Below are 14,576 nucleotides of genomic sequence, written 5' to 3'. Positions count from 1 at the left end.
GAATGAAAATTAGTTATCACAAAGTAAGAAGGTGAGGCTTAGTAGTGGGATATTTTGTTGTTTAGTTCAATGTTATTCAAATTACTCATTAAATTCACATCAAATACAGTTATCAACATCTAGCTGAGCATCTTTCTCCTCTTAGTTTCTGGATATTGAAACAATTTTTAACTCTGGGAGTAGAATGCAACTCAACATAACATCGGGAAAGTTGCCTGTGTAGCCAAGTGGAGCCATTCATTTTGGATTCACATCTTTAAATAATTGTACCATGAATTCCTACTGCATGTCATTGTAAATGAATGCATGAAAATCCATGTACCATGTAGAAGGCACAGCAGGAGAAATATTTGAAAACCTCCCTTCCTGTTTTAATGTCACGTGCAATCATAGAAAAAGGCAACACACATGAACAATTTAAGTACTTAACAGTTTCCCCTTAAAATTGTAGCTTGATGTTAATACATCCAGAAATAGCTTTTAATTCTTCATTATACTTGTAATTATGCAAATTTTTAAATGCTATTTTTATGTATAAATATTCATTTCCTTATATGACGGTATTAAGGTACACAGAAGTCAGATTAGCATACTGCAGTGAATCACAGCTGAGAAAAACAACAGCGTAGCTCAATGTGTTTTTAACTGGAAATGGGCAGTAAGAGCCGCTGTGGACTGAAAGGACAGCTGGCATGACAGCATTTGACATCCTGTGTGTAATTGGTTTTGAATGCTTGACAGATTTTTATAATGGTACAGAGGCACTTAGACCAGCAGGTAACTGTTGGGAATAGATTGAGTGGTGGTGAGCCCATTTTCATATTACTCTTACTTGAGAATCCTTTAGACACACTTGACATCAAAGATATGTTCGCTTTTAAGTTCCAGTGCTTGTCAACTGTTACACCCCTTTTCATCAAATTCAGGAAAAGCAGAACAACTTAAAACACCTGCATGTTATTTAATTAAGTGATCATTGTTAAAGATGAAATTTAAAGTGCAGTTTATATATAGTAGAGGTGGGAAATAGAGTATTGGCTGGGCAACCGGCCTTTAGATTTTATGTTCAAATTATTTTTGTTGGCAAATCCTGAGCGGAGGATCACTTGTGAAATTGATGTCAGAATTGGATCAACCAGCTCAACAACTACAATCAGGGACAAGACAAGCTTTTTCTGTCTGTTGGAAGTGATGGCATTTTTATTTTTTAATATATGCTAAGTGGGCTGATCAAAATAAAGCAACAATTCTTAGCTACTGGTGGTATTTATGTTTTGCATTAGGTGACTGCAAATTGTCAAGTAAAAGGAAATAATCACATCTCTAAATAGGTTTGGCTTTCACATTCACTCTTCCCATTTATTTTTCTCCATTTTTATTTCTGATTGAAGGAAAGAAACTAGGGTACACCACCACAATTTTAGGAAAGGATTAGTAGAATTTGATACCTTCATTCTGGGATACTGAATTTACTACATTGTAAAGGAGTTTGCATTGCAAGTAGTTAAACATAATGTAGTTTCTGAAAATCAGTTTTCTTCTGAATCAAGAACCTATATACTGAAGATTCAAAAATGACCAGTTGCTGTAAAAATCTAGGTCATACATTTCTAGACTTTTGGTCTTTAAACTGGTGAAAAAGTATTTTGTTCTTCAAGGATTTTTTTTTTTTTTTTTTAACTCTGTCATCATTTGCTGCTAAAGGTTTGGCATTTCACATAGACTCCATTAGGCTTTGAATTTGGGTGGATATTTGAATTTGGGACAATAAAATTTCTCACATAATACACTGTAAATATCCAAAGCAACTGCTATGTTAAATTTAATAGACTGTGCCAAGCAATGTTCATAATATTTTATTAATGGCTCTGAATTGGATCTAGAAAATTTTACAGTGATTGGACTGACCATTCATCCAAAAGATATAGGCACTTAATTGTGTCTAAGCAGCTGTCAATTTTGTATGCCCTTAAGATGTCCCTTTCTCACTTGGCTGATCACATCATGTTCAGAACCTCTGAAACATTCAGACTTGAACCAGAAGGGAAAATTTTGCTTGTGACAAAACTGCAATGGCTTAACCATTATGGTGCATGTCTACATCTTTATATTTCTCTGAAAAAATATTCAGAGTTACAGGAAAGGACAAAGACAGTTGAACTAAACTTTCATAAAATCTAAATATCTATTTTGCAGTGTTGCGTACTTGCAGAGTAACTTGTTCAGTAATGAGATGAGCCATTTTGATAACAGATGAGAAGTCTTGCCAAACTGAAAGAACCAGCATTGCTGTGCTCCTTACAACTCTTAATTTCACCAGAGATTGTATTTTTGAGCAAAACCATGAAAGCATGGCCCACTGGTGACCACAATTTTCACAGGAATAGACGTTAATGGCCTTGGTATTTTATTTTACAAAGCTAATCAGATAATTTCAAGTCTAACTACCCAGATCCCTTCAGCTGTACAAACAGTTCTCCATTTTCTGTTGTAAAGATCTGTGTGGTGTTTTATGTCACAATAAAGATGCAATGCATTCTATCTTAGTGCCATTTGCAGTTATTGGGTAGAGGGGGTAAAAAAAATTAAATCATGAGACAAAATCTTGCACTAGAGGAACATCTTGGGTGATCCTACAAAAAAACATTTAGCACGGCAAAGCTGAAAAGTGGTATGATTCAGCTAATGACTATAGCAGCTATTACAAATAACTTGAGCAATTATACATTCTCACCTGTTCAAAACTCATTAGTTTAGAGCTCATAAATAGCTGCTTAAGTATTGCAGTTAATCTTATCAACTTTGCTATCATCATCTTCTAAACATTATTTGGATACTAGAGGCTTTTCAACCTATTGAAGGGAGATATTTCAATGCCATTAGGTATTTGTTACAAATGTCAGACAAAAAATTGATTTAAAATTTCTTCCTTAATACTGAATAATTCTTTTTAAACATATTTTTTTTGAAGTTATTTAGAAATTAATTTCTTGGTAATTTAGGTTCCCTAAAAAAGGCCCAGAAATCTCAGCTAAAACATTGCTTTAAAATCCAAAAATTTGTATGACTTGAAGGACATTTATTAAAGAGAAGACATGTTAGTCACACCCACTAATCTCCTTTTGGTTTAATAATTCCATTGTGCACACACAAGAAAGTAGCTGTAGACAGCCTTGTGATTCTAGATGAGAAAGATGTTGCTCTGATTAGGTCTAGGAGACAGTCCATAGAAAATTAACCTAGATTAGCCTAAAATAGCATAAGATAGTATTTGCCACTAAGAGAGTCACTAATAAGATTAAAGAATGCATTCCCAAAAAACGTGTTAAAGTAAATGGACATAAAATGCAAAATGTGTAGGCTGACGTGCTCTAAACTGTGTAACGCTGGCCTCATTCTTAGCTATGTTATGCTCTATTAAAATATACAAGATGGATGAAATATTTTTTTTCCTTTTTTTAAAGCAGAAATACATGTACATTTTGTTCTGTGGTTTGTTTACTGTTTATGGTCTTTTTTTTGTTTTTTTTTTTTTTTCTTCCTTAAAATAAGGGAAGTCTTACTGTTACTCATAAACCTAAAAAACTAGGACCTATTTGTCCTATACAGTTAAAAACTGGGAAAATCCTACGAGCGGGGACACTGTTTCTCACACTAAAATGCAACAGAATGGCAATTTAAATTATGAAGGAGGGCCAGTTGCTACTGAAGCCTATCTAAGCAGAATTTAGCATACCTGTCATAGTCCATTTCAATTTCAGGAGCATTATACATTTGCTGCCTCCCAAAAGATAATCTTCGAAAACCAATTTGTATCAATATTTGACTTACATACTTATTTGAAACTTCTATCCTGTCCTAATCACTACATGGACTGATTTAAATATACTGGGTTCTGTTAATATTGCAGCTGTGCATTTTGTACAATAAAAGTAAAGATTGTCTAAATACATGGCTGCAAAATTTCTCAGAAGCAAAATGTGATGTGCCAGATCCTCCCTACAGTATTTTTTTTTTGGTATCACAAAACTAAGATAAAGATTATTTAGATCTGATTTACATATTAAATTAGGGTATAATTTTAAAGGATTTTAATATCCCAGTATTGATGGGAAATTCTTACCTATAGTCCTCTTTCTGTATGTAATGATATATGATTGCATTTTGTACACCTATAGAAAATACTATTATTCTTTAAGGGCAAATTTTGATGCTGGAGTGTGGGAAGCACTTCAGACCTGAGATAACTTTTTCTCTGAGGGATATTATGACAGATTTATACTTTTGCTCTTCTAGACACACAGTCAAATTTCCTATTTTCCCCAAATGGTTTACAGCTATCATATATGGCCAAAAGCAGGAGCTGAATCCACCTACAGCAATTGAGAATATGCCAGACAAAACTTTATTTAAATCAGTTTTAGAAGGTACATCCAATATAGTTCCTCCCATGTGTTTGTAGGTCCTGCAGCCTTAATACTGGTGAAGGTGATTTCTTATGATTCGAGATGAGTACTGGTGAAGAGTGGTAACTTCCAAGCAACCACAGTTTCCGTGCTACAAGAATGACTGCTCCTTAGTGCTTTTGCTCTTAGCTGTCAGAAGCTGGAAACTGTAGAAATAATAGATCAGCTCTTCCATCCATTTTCCAGAATCTTTGCAGTAATTTAAAACCTAGTCTTTTTCTTCTTCCATTTACACCTCTTTGTCCTTAGTGTCAGGGAAGGAGAAACCTGGTGTTAAGCCTCTACCCCAAATTCTCTCCTGTTATTTGTATCAAGCTAAACAATCGTACAAAACACAGATCAGCAGTATCAGTTAATTTTGCTCCTTCTTACCTTCTACATGTTATTTAATTTTTTTTTTATATATAAAAGACAGGCAACACAACACAGGCTTTAGTATTTATGCGGTTTGTACATAAATAACATTTGTAGCTGTATCCATGAATTTGGTTATTTTTAATTGATGTAAATCTTCTGCTGGCTAACCCTTGATCTTAGTTGGAACCTTTTGCAGTTGTTAAACAGAATTTTTGCAATTGTAGCTGTTGTTATGTCAAGGCAAGGGTTGCTCTCCCTATAAAAGCCATTAAATGTTCCCTATCAGAATGGCCTTACACTACTCAGGTTTCAAAATTACTTATGTCACATGATTACAACACAGTCATTACAGTTTGAGGAAATATGAATTTCTGCCATGCCAGATGGTAATGGGTATTCACGGCTTTTTCAGTGAAAAAAGATTGGAAGCTTCTAAATTCCCTTTCTTCCAAAAGTCATTCCTTCCCACTCAACTTTATTCCCACCTGCCAGCAAAGACAGATTTTTCAAAAGTTACTCCTTATCTTGCGCCAAAAGAAGTGGCCCTGTTTTAGCAAAAGTCTAGTGTAATGGAAAGTTCACCTTCATTTTGGGTCTAAAGATTTAAAAATCTCTCTGAACATTTTTGGACAAAAGCTGTTGCCTGGGATTTTTGTTGTTTTTATCATGACCCAAGGAGTTGGCATCCAGCTGGTTTGGGATTTCAGCTGTCTGGGCAGCCAACAGGAGCAACTGTATCAGTTCAACTCATATGGCAGCAAGGCAAAGCTACTGTAGGCTGTGACTTGCGTAGTGTTATTTGCAGTCGGGGAAATCACAGGCTGTATAAGCTCAGCCAGTCTACAGTAAGATTTTACAATTTGCTCCAGTGCTTGCTGCTGTTGTCTGTAACTAGGGCAAGTCCTCGATGAAGAACATGCCCTAGCTTTGCTCATACCCACTGAAGAGGCCCAAGATGCTCTATGTTAACTTTAGTGCATCTTTTTCCTGTTCAGTCTTTAAGTTGCAGTTTTGACAGTGAAATCTCATGTTTATCCCAAGTGAATCAGAGGCCAGCTTTTCAGGATAGTGATGCTGTTGGTGCTCTTTATTAGACTAGACTAAAGGAAATCTGACCACCTTTGGTATATAGATCAGTTAATGTAATTTACTACTATGAATATGTTTAACCTTGAACATTTGACTTATTAGCATGAATAATTGTTTAATATCAACATCTGTAGGAGCTAATTTATTTTTCAAAAAGCTGAACTGTACTATTGTTATAAACAAACTTCAAGTTTAAAGCAACAATAAGAGAGTTTCTACAATGTAGTTTTCATTCAGAGAGAACAAATAGATTTGCGTCTGTTCCCAGAACATACTGGATAGGAAAATGCCGACTATTCAGGCTATAAATGAAGGTGCTCTATACTATAACAAGTGCTCAAAAATCCCAATGTACTTGGAAAAGTAGCTATAATGATAAAATAGGACTTCTAGGGGCTGACTGGAGCCTTAAAGCAATGCATGAGTTCAGTGATATGCATTGCCAACTTGATTTTCTTTAGAGCACAAACATAGTCATGCTTCAGATCTTAGAGAATGTGCCAAAATCTCATTAAAGTAAATTGTATAATGGGCAGCAGAAAAGAATAAACATATTTGTTTTTACTAGAATAATGTGATGCATAAGGTGGAGAAGAAAGATTTTCTTGTTTTAGAATTTGATCAGGAAAAAAAATAACAGAAGACAGTTATTGATCAGATCTTAAGTATATGTTGAAACTTGTTTCATTATGTAAAGTAATATGAAAAAATAGTCACATGGTGAGAAGGGGTCTTGAGTTAACAGAAGACAAAAACATTTCTACCAGCCTAGGATGATCATTAGAACACAAAATAATGGTTAGAAGTGATACTTAATTCAATTGAGTAGTTTTCCAAAATATTCTTTATTATCATTCCCTTTGCTTTCTCAAATATTCCTAGAAACTGAATCCTCATTCTATTCTTTATAACATTTTTGTAACAGTATAACTCAGGCAATCAGATTGACTAGGCTTCCGCTAGTTCTCTCCCCATTCTTGTGAGCTGTGATAACTCCAGTCAAATCAAATGATTGTGTTTCATTTGTGTACATATAGTGCTGCTAAGTTCTGTGGAGAAACACTGATGCAAGATTGATATAATAAGGTGATGAATGAGGTTATGAAAGTTAAATTACTGTGTTAATCTATTCTAAGCAAGTCTTCCTAGCATAAAGGATACAGCACTGGAAATTTCCACATTAAAACAAACAAACAAAAACCCAACCCAAAGACCTAGCAAATGGGATGGCAGTTATGGCCTTAAGCTATTCAACCCAGTAATCTCATGGTCATTCTTGTCAGCATTTATTTTTGCACATCATTCTCTACAAATACAACCCAGGGGTTAAAATATCTACTGTACACTGTAAGAGTGAGTGTGCAAGTAATGCTTTAGGTAAAGCAGCCTTTCTTAGTAACCAACTTTGGTCAGTGATCAATAATGCTTGCTTTTTTATGGTATGATTATTCCATTTATTTTAGTCTATAAATTGCTCATAAGTATTTTATTTAAATAATGTTGTTAATGAAAGAAAGCTAAAATGTTAATGTGAATTCTCTTATCATTGTATGCACTGTCTGGGTTATTGGTGCTGTTATGTGGGACAAACATGTTGTTAAGATTTCTTCTGAACAAGGATATCACTACATCAGTAATGACCCTTTCTATTGTAGAAAATAGATTCTGCCAAGCCAAATATCTGTGTTTATCATGTACTCTAGGGGTTATAGGATATTGCTGATGAGATTTATCAGGTATTGTTTGTCTTGGAAAACAGAGTGAGAGCCCTGTGTGGAGTGATGCTGTAAGGACAGTTTCCTGTTTGGTGTGGATGTGTTTGACCCAGCCAGAAGTTAGGAATTTTGGTTTCACTTGCAGCTCTTCTCCAGAAGCCCGTGTTTGGCAAATGCTGCTAGTGTGGTTGTGGTGGTGGTGTTGGTGGGTTAATTGTGCTGCCTTTGTACACCATAACTCTCTTTATTTTGTGTTGATCTTCCAAGAGTCAAGTTAATTACAAGACCTGATTACGAGCACACAGGTCATGAGTCCCAGTCATTTCAAGGTTGTACATAATTCGTTGGTATAGTTCATCATCGGGATGGGGAATTCACCCTCCGGATGGGTGGGAGGCTGAGTATATGGCTAGGGATGAGGCTGCGCAGCAACCACCCGAGCAATCTAAGTGCCTGGAAATTTGTTTGTGGAACAGCTGTCTCTGCAGTAAGCAACTGCATGGACTCTTTGTAATCAGCCGTGTGTGGCAAGGCTACAGTTAGAAAAAGCAATGACTGTATGATCTTACTGTGGTTGAGACCTGACTTTGGATTTTGAAGCAGTCTTGTTTAAGCACAATTTACTATGTTGTTGAGAGTGAGAATATTTTTTTTTTTTTGAGTGCTGAATACAAAGACAGAGATGCAGATGGATTTTCAGAATACTCACTGGTTTTGTGTGTTATTCTACTCAGCTGTGAAGATGCTACATATTCTCTCTAGAGCAGTCAGCAAAGGTAATTGTCTTAATTTCCATATGAAGTATAGCTCAAGAAGTATCAGCACCAAAAGTTTCATTTCTGTGTTGCAAATATTAAGGGCTGTGTGGAACTGAATGGAAGAGTCTGGCTCTGCTATTAGTTACAAGAAGAATCACTGCAGACTTTTGTGCAACCTCTGAACTTCCTGACTGTTTTTCATGCAAATTCACTGCAGTGATCAATCCTCCTATAGCAAAGAACAGGAAAAAACCTGTTTTGTAACACTTTCATGCAATGCTGCCCTGCACCATTTCCATGGTGAGGAAATGATGTCTAAAGAGTTACTGAAAAGAAGAAAAGAAGCTCCTAGAACTGGTGGTTTCAATTTTCCATTTATTTTTTTAATATTCTGATAATATAAAATTTTATTTCTCATAGGAATTGAACTTTAATCAGGAAAGAAAAAATGCACTAAGGAATAAAAACTGCCAACATTCTTTAGTCCTTGAATTAGGAAATTATGTAAGCCAGCAGTCTTACAACTGAATGGGTGTACAGCAGCGTGGGTGGATCTCTGAACTTACAAAGGAGCATCACTGAAGTCAGGTGTAGGATCAGAACAACTTTCTGAATGCAATCATTCCCACTCTCAAAGGCAGTCTCTTAAAATTATGTAGGATTTCCTTCCCACATCCTTCAAATGGTATTTAAGAAGTAATGAATTCTCCCTTGTTTTAAAAAAAAAAAAAAGGAATCAAAGTGGTTGGAATAAATTCTTGTTGTATAAAGAGGTTTCAGTCAGATGATACTGCATGGTTATAAATTGCATCATAGACCCATCAGAAATTGCTTCTGTATATATTCCTTACTCATTGCTAACAGATGGCCAGCAATTTAGAATTTCCTTTTAATGAATCCTTAGCCAGATCACCCATACTGATGAATTTTCTATCAAAATAGTGCCTACTCTGTTTGAGCATTTTCTGAGTACACTGAACTTTTATCTATTTCTGACCCTAAAAACTGAATTAAATGATCCATTGAATTCAGCCAGCTGTTAGCCAGCCTCCTTTGAAGCCTAAATGCCATGAACTATTTTTTCTCTCTTAATTGTTGAAATTTGTGAGACCACAAATCTCTTAACTTCTCATGACTCCCAGTGGCCAATATTTTAAAAAGTAACCAGCATGAATACCAGCTCTGTTTCTTTTTCTGTCATTAGGAGCTAGCATTGCTGCAGTTGGCATGATGACAGAGCATCCACAAAACTGATTCTTCAGGAACATTTGCAGCTTTAAAATATATAATTAGGTTCTTCAATCTCCCAAAAGAAAGTCCCTAATTAATTCATTACCATATATATGGGTTAACCTCCCAATACAATCTCAGAGAGAACTGCATCTCATGGTATTCCATTAAATAAATGTTTTAATAAAGGTCTTCAAAGGACTTGCAGAAATAGAAAGAGATGCTTGGCTCCCATTTAAACTGCATGGAAGAGCTCAGTTGTTTCTGTGTTGTTTATGTACTGCGATGACCCTGTTTGGAATAAGAGGCTCAGCAGGATTTGAATTTGAGGATTTCCCCTCCCCTTGTTAGGGGGGACCACTTGTGAGATGTGAACAAGGATCTTTTCAACCATACATCTGACCTCATTTTATTCTCTGACTGTAGTAGGGCAATTCTGTTTCCACTGTTATTTTGACCACATTCTTCTCTGCTTGTCTGTAAATTCCTGACTTGTGTGACACTGTGTTGTCTCTCCCCCTCATTTTCTCTTGTTCTGCCTCCGCAACCCCTCTAGCTTCAATTTCCCTCTAGTTCTGCTAAATCTAATATAGCTAAGTACTTGTTTTATTTCCCTGTTATTAATTTCTGTGATATCTGGACAACTTAAAGCTTTTCAGCTTAGTTGCAATAAAAATATGTTTAATCTAACCTAGGTTTTTCCCTGTTGCTCCTATGTCCTGTCTTGTACCAGTTCCATTGGTAAGAAAGCTAAGGTTTTAAAGAGAAAAAAAAAAAAATCAAGTTTAGTGATGAAAATTAGGATCTCTTTGGTCACTATGGTTGCTCTCAGGGTCTGCCTCATTGTTTCTGTAACATTGAATCCTGAGGGTTTGGCTAGAGATGATGATACGTTCATTCAGAACTCTTGAGTTTGAGCAGAACTCTTCTCTGTAAAGGAATAAGGTCTTAGTCTTTTCTCACAACAAGCTTTATAGATGCATTAATTCTTGGAAAACCCTTCTATTTCTGTATATCCATTTCTCTTCTATCTTACTTCAAGCTAGTAAAATTAATTTCTTCCATTATCATCCTTTGTTATATCTTTCTTAGCTCTTAAAATGGTCAAGTCCTCCAGTTAAGGACACTTTATCGAGTCAGTGATCAAATCACTGGTGTTACACCACAAGTGATAGAAGTTACTTCCCTTTATGACCTGATATTTGTACCATAATGAAGGCAGTCATAGTTGTCTTAGAGCTATGCTTCTAATAGCTAAGCTTCAAGTGAAGCTTTCTCAGTACTAGATGAGCCTCAGACAGCTGGAGAACTTTGAAGACTCCCAGCACTGAAGAAGATCTGGTATGCAATATTACTAAGATGTATTAATCTCTGCTAATGAAAAAATTACTATAATCTTCTACATTAAAAACAGTTTCAAGGGAAATTCAGAACAAGAGAGCCTGTTTAAAAAAAAAAATACTTTGTGCTAAGAATTTCCACTTTCAAACATATAATAAAAATAAGATAATGTTGAGTGAAAAATATTGTAAAAATATGGAGATTTCTCATGTCTTGATCATAGTATTAATTCATAAGAAATGATTATAAGCCTCCAAAATTAATATCATATTCAGCCATTGAAGGCAAATTAAATGCAAATGAAACTCCTCAAATGAACGCATAATGCTTACTGCATTGAGGTTTCAAAACACATTTGTGATACTGAGTAGAAAAAAAATCAAACTTACATTGAATGTACTGTGCAAATGCAAATGTCATCATCCATTTCTTTTTATGCTTTTCTGGTTTGTGTTATTTGTTTTGCAAATATGGTAATTGTAATGCAATTGTATTAAAATTGGAAGAAGTCATCAAAATTCACCCAGCAAGCTCACTCTTCTTCCGAAGTTATTTGCTCAAAAGTATAAAATGGATTTGGAATTTTAAGTCACCAGTTTTAAAAGCTTATCATGTTACATTTGCATATTCTACTACATCATGAATGAGATCAGAAATATTGACAAGTTAGTATGGAACTACAAAAAACCCACATGTGTTAATGTGCAATTTATTTTTTTTAAATGAAAGGCTGCCTGATGACATTTTTTTTGGCATGACAAATGTTTTACTGCATATACTGAGGCCCTTACTTAAACTTTGAATGGTGTACCTATGGTTACATGTGTATTTTTTTCCTTCCAGTATTTTAATTTCAAGAGTTACTTTAACAGGTCAATTTCTCTATACAAATGCTGTAGGAAATAACTTTTTAAGCCTAAAGGGATTACCTTTGACTTCATGTGTTTTGCACTTCCATTTATCTATATCCAGTGATGGTGTGACAATGGTGGGAAGAGCTCTCTCATGTTTGCTACACCACCACTGACTGCAGTGCTCTGTGATGCAAACTCAGGGAGTTGAAGAATCTTTCTCCAATACACTGTTAAGTTTGCTCCACAAACAAGCACGCATTATACTAGGCATTTTAATCTAATGTTAGTTGTGACTGTGAAATTTGCGTAATCTGTGCTGTCATGATTTGTGGGTAAGGAAAATTCATATATAAACCTATCTTTAACACTGCATCCTGACAACTTGCTGGTCATCAGTCAGAGTATTGTAACAAGCTGACAAGCTCAAGTCAGCTAGGATGATTCCACAGCCCAAGTGCTGGCATCTTACCAATTACGTTTTTGCACAAAAATAATACATTCCTAATGTCAGATTTCCTCAGATACATGCTGTGAAGATTGTTATTCTGTGTCAGCAAGCAACTAGTAAGGAGTTAAATAGTACTGTCCATCTGGGTTTCACAGCATAGATAGCAGATTAAGTCCATTAAGAGAGAGAAAGTTGAATTACTCCAAACGACTGACACAGGCTTTATTCTGCTATGGTTCAGCTGGAAGGTGCTGCAGAATAGTGGTATGTCAGGTATATGGCCTGTAGTACTTTGTCAGAGATCCTTAGCTTTATCAAATGCAAAAATAAAAATAAGTTTGGAAAAAACCCCAAACCCCACAGTTCTGACAGGTCATAATTAGTGATGAGGCATGTGGCGCACAAAGCTTGGAAGGCTTCAGAAAACTGACCAGCAAGAAAGGTGAACATCACGTAAATAAACAAGAAGCACAAGAAAAAAAGCTTTGTTTCATGCACAATATCTTGTGAACAAGAAAGGTGGAAGAACTTTAGGGAACTGATTGTCAAAAAAACCCATAAGGGATAGCGAAAGTTAAAACATTTTATGGGAGATTAAAGTTACACCCTGTGATGAGAGAGGCATGCAGGCAAAGAAAAATACCTGTGTATTTTCATTTTGCAGCTGTATTGGGTTTGTGTGGCAAGGTTTGGGGAGGGGGGAGGGGGCTACAGGGGTGGCTTCTGTGAGAAGCTGCTAGAAGCTTCCCCTATGTCCAACAGAGCCAATGCCAGTCAGCTGCAAGATGAACCCACCGCTGGCCAAGGCCGAGCCAATCAGTGATAGTGGTAACACCTCTGGGGTAATGTATTTAGGAAGGGAAAAAAAGCTACTGTGGCACAGAAACTGCACCTGGAGAGAAGAGTGAGAACATGTAAGGGAAACAACCCTGCAGACACCAAGGTCAGTGGAGAAGGAGGAGGAGGAGATGCTCCAGGCGCCGGAGTGGAGATTCCCCTGCAGCCCATGGTGAAGACCATGGTGAGGCAGGCTGTCCCCCTGCAGCCCAGGGAGGTCCACGGTGGAGCAGATATCCACCTGCAGCCTGTGGAGGACCCCACGCCGGAGCAGGTGGGTGCCCAAAAGAGGCTGTGACCCCGTGGGAAGCCTGCACTGCCCATGTGGAGAGAGGAGTCCACAATGGAGCAGGTTTGCTGGCAGGACTTGTGACCCCTGGAGCAGTGTGGTCCTGAAGGACTGCACGCCATGGAGGGGACCCACACTGGAGCAGTTTGTGAAGAACTGCAGCCCGTGGGAAGGACTGATGTTGAAGAAGTTCATGGAGAACTCTCCCCCGTGGGAGGGACCACACGCTGGAGCAGGGGAAGTGTGTGAGGAGTCCTCCCCTGAGGAGGAAGGAGCGGCAGAGACAATGTGTGATGAACTGACTGCAACCCCCATTTCCTGTCCCCCTGCGCCACTGTGAGGGAGAAGGTAGAGAAAATTGGGAGTAAAGTTAAGCCCTGGAATAAAGGGAGGGGTGGGGGGAAGGTGTTTTAAGATTTGGTTTTATTTCTCATTACCCTACTCAGGTTGATTGGCAATAAATTAATTTTCCCCAAGTCAAGTCTGTTTTGCCCTTGATGGTAAGTGATCTCTCGCTGTCCTTATCTTGACCCACGAGGCTTTTGTTATATTTTCTCTCCCCTGTCCAATTGAGGAGGGGGAGTGATAGAGCAGCTTTGGTGGGCACCTGGCGTCCAGCCAGGGTCAACCCACTACAGCAGCATAGCAGCAAAATCTGTTTTGATCTCATTTGTCTTGTTAAGTGTTTCAACCAACTCTGTATGTGTTGTCTTTATATCCTGTAAGAAACAGGTTAACATTCTGCGTGCTGTTTGTCAAATTCTAAGATGTAAAGCAATGCTCTTGGACGCTTGGTAACTTTAGTTAACCACAGCAGTGTTATGGTATGTGGTTGAGAGGCTGATTGAGTATTACAAGGCTACATGCAAAACAGATCTTCAGTGATGTGGCATTTGATTAGTGGGGAACTGCAAAAAAAAGACATTTTGCAGTTACAGTGTTTTCATATTTGTCATCATAGTCTGTGGGTAAAAGGAGTTTGTGTCCTTGCTCTACACAGCGGAAAGGAAGTTTTGTAAACAGTACAAATTTGAGGCCCTGGAATCAGACTGATTACTTGGAAAGAAAGCCAAAAATATTGAGTTTATAGGAGTCTCCACCATCATTGGTAGAGGATTTGGGAATTATTGCTGTTCCTGGGTGGAAGGATAAAGAAGGAGGAGGTATTTCTGTGTGTATGTATATTGGCTAG

This window comes from Buteo buteo, chromosome 10 (assembly GCF_964188355.1).
Source record: "Buteo buteo chromosome 10, bButBut1.hap1.1, whole genome shotgun sequence".
Classification (NCBI taxonomy): domain Eukaryota; kingdom Metazoa; phylum Chordata; class Aves; order Accipitriformes; family Accipitridae; genus Buteo; species Buteo buteo.
The sequence above is the reverse complement of the archived record's forward strand: the minus strand, read 5'-3'. Positions refer to the sequence as shown.